The 8,090-nt window shown below is 44.4% G+C and overlaps 1 non-coding gene across 1 annotated transcript; it reads right to left on the bottom strand.

Annotated features, from left to right (window-relative positions):
* Positions 1 to 2,763: 2,763 nt before the first annotated feature.
* TRNAI-AAU (transfer RNA isoleucine (anticodon AAU)) lies at positions 2,764 to 2,837 on the bottom strand. The gene has a single exon. It is a non-coding gene; the product is annotated as a tRNA-Ile (tRNA).
* Between the last annotated feature and the right edge of the window lie 5,253 nt (positions 2,838 to 8,090).

Below are 8,090 nucleotides of genomic sequence, written 5' to 3' on the forward strand. Positions count from 1 at the left end.
ATCAAAGAGGGTGCATAAGCAAATGTGGTGAAGAAACTGATGGTGCCCAGCTATCCAAAGATATAGCTTCTGGGGTCTTAAAGTCTTGAAGGTAAACAAGCGACCATCTAGCTCAGAAGCAACAAAGCCCACATGGAAAAAGCACACCAGTCTGCATGATCACAAGGTTTCAAACGCATCAGGCATCAGGTACCATCAGAACAAAATATATCATTGTGAATAAGGGGGAGTGCAGACTGGAAACCCAAACCCCCTATGTAGGCAATTGGAAACCCCCTTACAGAAGAGTCACTGGGAGGAGAGGAGCCAGTCATGGTGCAGTGTAGCAACAATGAAACAATACAACTTACCTCTAGTTCTTAAATGCTTCCTCCACCCCCCTTATTATGATCCCAATTCTACTTTACAAATATGGCTAGACCAGACGATGTACACTGGTACAGATAGGAACTGGAAACACAGCAAATCCAGGGCTGATGATACCTACAGGACCAGTGGTGAGAGGGGTGATACTGGGAGGGTGGATAGATGGTGGGGTGGGAAGGGGAACCAATTACAAGGATCTACATATAACCTACTCCCTTGGTGATGGACAAGAGGAATGTGGGTGAAGGGAGATGTCCGACAGTGTAAGATATGACAAAATAATAATTTATAAATAAATTATCAAGGGTTCATGTGGGAGGAAGAATGGGTAGGGAGGGGGAAAATATGAGGAGCTGATGCCAGGGGCATCAGGAAGGAGGGGTGCCCTCACCCCAGCAGCCAAAGAGGGGCTTGTGCAGCTGAAGGGGTGCCACAGGATCCTGAGCACCAGAGCTGTGTTCTCAGTGGCCTGGGGGTCCCCCAGAAGGGATTCTGGAATCCAGGGGCCACTTGGCATTTTGAGCACCAACTGGCAGGGGCGGCCACACACCTCAGGGAGAGAGGAGTGTCCGGATGTCCCCAACTCCCAGGGGTCCAGGGCCAAGTCCCCCTTCTGGGGCGGCAAGCAGAAGCTTCCTTAGCCCACAGCCTAGCCTCCCCCTTTCCTCCAACCTCAGTATAAATCATATTTATAAGTTATGGAGGAACTGGGACATTTTACAGAAAAAGAAAAAACCAACAAAAAGAGACATGGAAAAAACAACAGCAACAAAAAAGAAAGTGAACGTGTTTACTGATCTTGAGATGTTGTTTTCTTTCTTTCTTTAGTGCTGTTGTGATGGAAACATCACCAATAGGTGGCTGTGTGTGTGTTTGTTTTTAGGAGCACTTTCTACAGCCCCGAAACCAAACTCCTTGCATCAAATAGGCCAGAGCAGAATGACCTCTGTGGGTTTCTGAGACTGCGCTCCTCACAGGAGCAGAAAGCCTCTTCTTTCAGCCAAGGAGCAGCTGGCAGGTTTCAATTGCTGACCTTTCTTAGTCACCTGTGCTCCTTTCTCTGTCCCCGGAATTCCTCACTCCCTTGAGGATCCTCACGTTTGCCTTCCCAGTTGATGCCCCTGTGCTCTGTTCTTTTTAGATCCCAAAGTGATGAACTGGAGCACATCCCTACATGGACACAGACTCCTCACCATCACAAAGTCCATCTCTCAGGGGGGATTGCATTCACCAGCATGTTGTTGGTAAGTAGCTTCCAGCCAGTTCTACCTCATAGCACCTTATAGGGCTTTAGCGTCCCATACATGTGTTGGTGCAATTCAATCAGTAACAGAAGTCAGGGATACATTATTAACAGATAGATAAAAGGTGGTCATGACAGGAAGTTTCCAAGAAATGGCAGTAACAAAACAAAAAAAAGGGGATGTAGTGGATTAAAAGAGCAGGAGGAGAGAAATTGGAGCTAATTAAACCTAGATAACTCTATAAGGAAATTTCATAATAAAATAATCTGAGAAACAGAGGGTAGTAGGTAAAAGAAAATGTTGATGAAGAGAAACTGGTTTGAGCTAGGAGACAAATGTACATAAGAATAACATGAAGAGAAAACAGAGAGTGTTCACGCATGGACTCTGCAAATATTTATTTGCGCTCTGACTTTGGCTCCATTCCAGGTCCTGGGAATCCAGAAAAGGGCCCTGGGGGTTGGGAGTGGACTGGGGAGGGGAGGATTCTGTTTTCATGGACAGCAATGACAGTGGCAGTCAACGGGTAGTTTTGTGCTTGTCTTTTGTTTGTTTAAGGAAAAATTGCCCAGCGTATGATTGAGATTATTGTAACACTTAGAAATTCCAGTCTCACAGCTAGGAGAGGACAGGCGGAGGGATGTGGATGTAATAGGGGAGAGAGAGTGCCTATCAGCTAGCGGCCATCAGATGAACACCCCCTCTCTTAGCCCGGTTTTCTTCACTAACTTTCTTTTTTCAGGTTTTATGTTACTTGCTGCAACTAGTTGTTTTCTCCCCGGCTCTCCCATCCTTTTAGGAGAGAGAATAAAACGTGTAAGTGTCTCTAGTGGGGTTCAAGGAAAAAACTAGACATTTAATCCAAATTTTGTTTTGTTTTGTAAAATCATTTTATTGGGGGTTCATATAATCTATCCATATATCCATTGTTTCAACCACATTTGCACATGTTGCCATCATCTTTCTCAAAACATGTGTTTTCTACTTGAGCCCTTGGTATCAGTTCCTCATTTTTCCTCTCACTCCCCTCTTCAACGACCCTTAATTATTTATAAATTATTATTTTGTCATTTAATCCAAACTTGAAGTCACTTGAGGGTTAGTCTCAAATTACAGGTAAATGAACAAGGACCGGAGAGGGGAAAAAAGGGCTTGGCCCGTACGGGGATCGAACCCGCGACCTTGGCGTTATTAGCACCACGCTCTAACCAACTGAGCTAACCGGCCATACAAAGACTCAGCATTTTACATATTACACAAGTAATAAGTTCGCGGACTCCTCGCTCTTCTATTTAAAAAAACTAATTCCCTTTAATAATTTAAATTATAATTCGATTTAACAAAAAAGTCCTCGTGGCGCAATGGGATAGGCTTGCAGCTGCGCACTGCACGTCGGCGGTTGGCACCCAGGAGCCCGCTCCACGGGCTCTGGCGGCACAGATTTAAAATATCAGGAACAATCGGTGGCAGTGGGTTTGTGTAACTAACACTCTTTATTCCCATCTTAAGTTCATAGTTTCGCTTTCCCTGTTCCGCACTCGCACAAAAAGGAAGGAAACCTCTACATGCCGTAGAAAGGAGCTTGGCTCCTCCGTTAGGTCTTTCTGGGTTGAAGGCCTCCTGGAGCTCGTCGGTTTCGTCCCGGGAGCAACATTCCCTGAGAGACCTCTTCCTCCTCCTCCAGGATGAAGCGCAGTCTAGGATCTAGTCCAGCTGCCCCCGGCTCAGGGCGTGGGGCTCCCTCTCCAGACCCGGAGGTCCCTGGGAGACGCCCTTCTCAGCCCTGGGTGCGAATGCCCGGTGGGTGGCAGAGACCCCTGTTGGTCCATGTGGTTATTTTAATGAGCAAATAACTGCTCTGTTCCTTTTTCCTTTCCCGGAATTTTCCCGACTGTGTCGTCTCCTTCTTTGCTCTTCTGGTCCCGCAGTTTCCCGGCAGGGAGGGTTGTCCAATGATTAATTTCACGATGGAAGAGCTCACACAGAAGGTCACGCTTGTGGATGATTGAACCTTAGAAAAATAAGTCAAAATAATAATAATTTATGAATTATGAAGGCTTCATGACGGCGGGGTGTGGGACGGAGAGGGAAATACAGGAGCTTATAGTAGGGGCTCAAGTAGAAGCCAGGTGTTTTGAGAATGATGATGGCAACAAATGTACAAATGTGCTTGACACAACGGATGTATGTGTGCATTGCGATAAGAACAGTTCGAGTCCCCAATAAAATGATTTTTTTAAAAGAAAAGGAAAAATAAGCAAGGGCTCTAGGCTTGCCTGCCCTCATACGGACGCTTACAAATGATAATTTTAAAAATCTTTAAATTAAATTTTGAAAAAATATTTCAATAGAGATTCTCCACAAAAGACAAATGACTTACAATCACATGAAAAGACGGCTTCCGTCATCTTTCATTAGAGACGCGCAACTTACACCACAATGTGCTGCCCTCACACCTACAAGACCAGTGGCTCTCAACCTTCCTAAAGCCCTGTGACCCTTTCATGCAGTTCCTCATGGGGTGGTGACCCCCCAACCATAACGTTATTTCTGTTGCTACTTCATAACTGTAATTTTGCTACTGCTTTAATGGGGCAACTCCTGTGGAAGGGTCATTTGACCCCAAAAGGGGGCCTGAACCATAGGTTGAGAACTGCTCCTTTAAGCCTTTTTCTTTTCTACATTTTCCAGTTCTCTGTCAGCTCATCCTGTCCTGGTGCACAGTTCACACCATCTTTTCTTGAGCGCCACTGAGTATCTCTAGCCTACTGGAGATCTCCTTTCGGCAGTCTTAAATTAAGCTTCTTGTGGTTGTTCAATGCCTTTGAATGGGGTCTGGCTCATGTCGACCGAACACACAACATTTTCTTCCAATATCACATTATTTGTGAAGTTACCCGGAACTTCCACAGTTTGATTACTGCTTTAGGGTACAAAAAGGATTCCAAATTTCAAATAAAATTTAAGGACAACATTATTAAGTTATAGACAGAAAAAGACAAAGTAAGGACAGACACATCAGGCCCTACTTGATACTTACCCTCCTGAGGAGATTGCTGAAGATCAGCCCTCTCTAATCCTATCTCATTAACATCACAGTCTACTCCTTTTAAATTCAATATGATCCTGCCCCTTCAACCACAGGCAGGTGTAAGGATTTACTACACATCGCAAAATGGCACACTATTTGGAGTCATGACCTTGACAAGAGACTCATACTTTTGGGAGGGACCTAATTTGATCTATCACAATCAGATATTGCTTTTTAAAGAAATCCTAACTCTTTGAAACAGGTGGCAAGTAAGCAATCTTAGGCAGGGCAGTTTCAGAACATTCCTAGGCCAGGGAGAAAATTCTCTCTTCACAATATAACCTCTGTGTAAAGGCAAAACTGAGGAAAAGGGAGGAAGACAGACACAACTGACAGGACAAGGGAAAGCAGAAACAGAAATAGCTTTATTAGGTGTGGGGAGCTTCCGGAAGAGATTCTGTGACCTAGGCCAACAGGTCAACAGCTGGGAGCGAGGGTTTTTAAAGGGGTGGTGAGGAATGTAGGGCAATTAGCATATGGAGTCTGGAAACTGGGAGAATTGCTTGTGGACTCCTTGCGGCTTTCTTTGAACCCAGAACATCTGGTTTCACTGGTTATCTTATCTGGCTGCTGGCTGCTGCTGACCTTTGGGATGTGCAGGGAAGCATGTGCAGGGCCGCGACCTGCTTCAGCTTAGTTGAAATGGGGGCTGTCTACTTCAGACTCAACTCAAACGCTCTGTAAGAAAATATTTTGTCTGAACACATAGGTGAAACAAAACAAAATGCTATTAGTTTCTTGATCGCTGTTTTCACCACAAAACAGCCCCACTGTCTTCTCGGTGACATAGGGGAGCTGGGCCACTGACACTGTGTTTCCTAGTGGCCTCAAGTCCAAGTTCAGTGGGAATCACTGAACCCACTGACCCAGTAAATCCCCAGCCCCACCTTCCTTGGCTCAGTGTTTCTGCCCTTGCGGTTCCTTCTCTTTTCTCTAGGTGTGAAGTTCAGGAGACAGTACTAAGAGAGGGAGGGAGCCTGCCCTGGGGGAAATAAGTTAAGCATGAAAATTTATTATGTATTGTTATTTTTTCTTTGACGGTTTATTGATAAAAATTATTAAGACAAGTTTTATTGACACCTAATTCACATATCATCCATATCACATTCAGTGATTATATTAAACATATTAAGCAGAGTTGTGCAATTGTCACCACTGAGACAGACCCGCACTCGCCACTGTAATGCCATCTTGCTGACTGCTAAATTACCTGCCTCCTTTCCCTCCCGTCTCAGAAAGTCCCACTAGTGCTTGCGTTTAGAATGTACTCTCATGTGCTCAAGATCAGAACATTGCAATTAATTTTATTATGCCTTTTGATATTGTAACCAGGATATAGCTATTTTAATTTAATTAACCAGGATGTTATGATAAATATGGTAGCTTGTAACACTCTACTTACTAATGCTTGTACCGACTGACTCTAAAGAATAATAACAATAATTTTGCTTTCTGCGTTTGTCCACGGTTGCTAAAGTCCTAGACAAATCATAAATAAGGTTTTGTCTGTAAAGATGGACTGAAATGTGCACTGGGAACTGCAATCCAAAAATCACTTTTAGATTCTAGCAGTCCGGCTATAAAGACTCTTCTAAATTATCAATACATTCTAGTGGCTAGCATTTATTTGAAGCGGCTACACCACTATCACCCTCAGTTCATTGGTTTTCAGAATTGTTTATTGCTATGTCTTTCAGAAAGGATCTTTCAGCTCTCTTTCTCAGTGCTAGCAAAAGAAACGAGGCACTAAATTTCTGCTAACAGGTATTTTCAGTATCAATTTAGATTTACTGTGTAGCCAAGGTTGTCTTGTGTGGAAATGCCTTCTTGAGTGGATTCTTCATCCCAGTGACCTTGTTCAGGGTTTCCAGGCTGCCCATCCTCCTGTGAGCAGGCAGCTTCATATCTCTAGCTTGGCGTGGCTTTTAGATTTGAACAGTCAACCCTTTAGCAGCTTAAAGTTTAAGCAACTATCCTCAGGAACCAAAGTAAGCCAAATCTAACAGCATCAAGTGGATTGTGGGAAACAACTGAGGCGATTGATCATATGGAGAACCTTTTGTTAGCAACTTTCCTAAAAGGCAGGAGCCAGCCAACGGTGGAACCTAGAATCTTCTTGTTCATTTTTTTTAAAAATTGTAACAATTTATTAGGGGCTCATACAATTCTTATCACAGTTCATACATATACACACATCAATTGTATAAAGCACATCTGTACAGTCTTTGCCCTAATCATTTTTTTCTCCTCTTTTCTTTTTTTACATTTTATTAGGGACTCATACAACTCTTTTCACCATCCATACATATACATACATCAATTGTATAAAGCACATCCATACATTCCCTGCCCCAATCATTCTCAAGGCATTTGCTCTCCACTTAAGCCCCTTGCATCAGGTCCTCTTTTTTTTTTCTCCTCCCTCCCCCCTCCCCCCTCCCTCATGTGCCCTTGGTAATTTATACCTCGTTATTTTGTCATATCTTGCCCTATCCGGAGTCTCCCTTCCCCCCTTCTCTGCTGTCCCTGATCTCTTCCCTGGGAGAGGGACAACTAGAATCTTCTGATTCTTAGTCAGATGCATAATTCATTGCCACTGGCCCACCTAAGATTCCAATTCACCATTTATCGCTATTCATGAATACGCAGCTAGAAATGTGCGCAAGGTGATAAGAGTTCTGATTAAACGGGCCGTTTTTTGTTTTGTTTTCGATAATCTTTAAGAGTTACGTTCCCTTAAAATACTTAAAATTTCACCTTTGGAAAATCGTCTACGTGATAGAGTGACGCTGCATTAAAGTTTTCTTTCCCTTCTTTCCTGACTTGCATTGTGCTTGTATCGATTTTTATCTCCTGGCGAGCACTTCGATTGATCCAGTCCGTTCATCGGTCGGTGCAGCCAACAATTTCTTTGATACCGACGCTGTGGGGGGATCAGTGATTAGTGGCGCGTACGAGCCGACTTTAAATTTATGACACAATGCAAATAAAGTGAATGAAAGACACCGTAAGGGACGAACCACGTCTTTTCCATCTCACGCTCCGCAGAGCCATAACTCGCTAAAGAGGAAATCATTCCAGACGCCATGCTGCAGATAGAGGCGTTAAAAATAACCCACCCGCCTCCAAGTTAGCCAAAAATGCGCACAAGACATCAAGGAAAACACACCCGTTTAGGGCACCGCATTCACGCAGAAGGTGACCGTCGAGGAGTCGACAAAAAGGGGAGGCAGCTGCGTGGTGCTCGGGGTGGGCACGGGCTCGGGCCGTGGGCAGGTGCTGGAAGGAATCCCGGAGCCCGGCGCGCGTGGGTCTGAGCTGCGCTGCGGTTCGAAACCAACTTCCCGCCCGACGGCCGGAGAGAAATCCGGTCTTTTCCTGCTGAGGAT

The sequence above is a fragment of the Tenrec ecaudatus genome, chromosome 1, assembly GCF_050624435.1.
Source record: "Tenrec ecaudatus isolate mTenEca1 chromosome 1, mTenEca1.hap1, whole genome shotgun sequence".
Taxonomy (NCBI): Eukaryota; Metazoa; Chordata; class Mammalia; order Afrosoricida; family Tenrecidae; genus Tenrec; species Tenrec ecaudatus.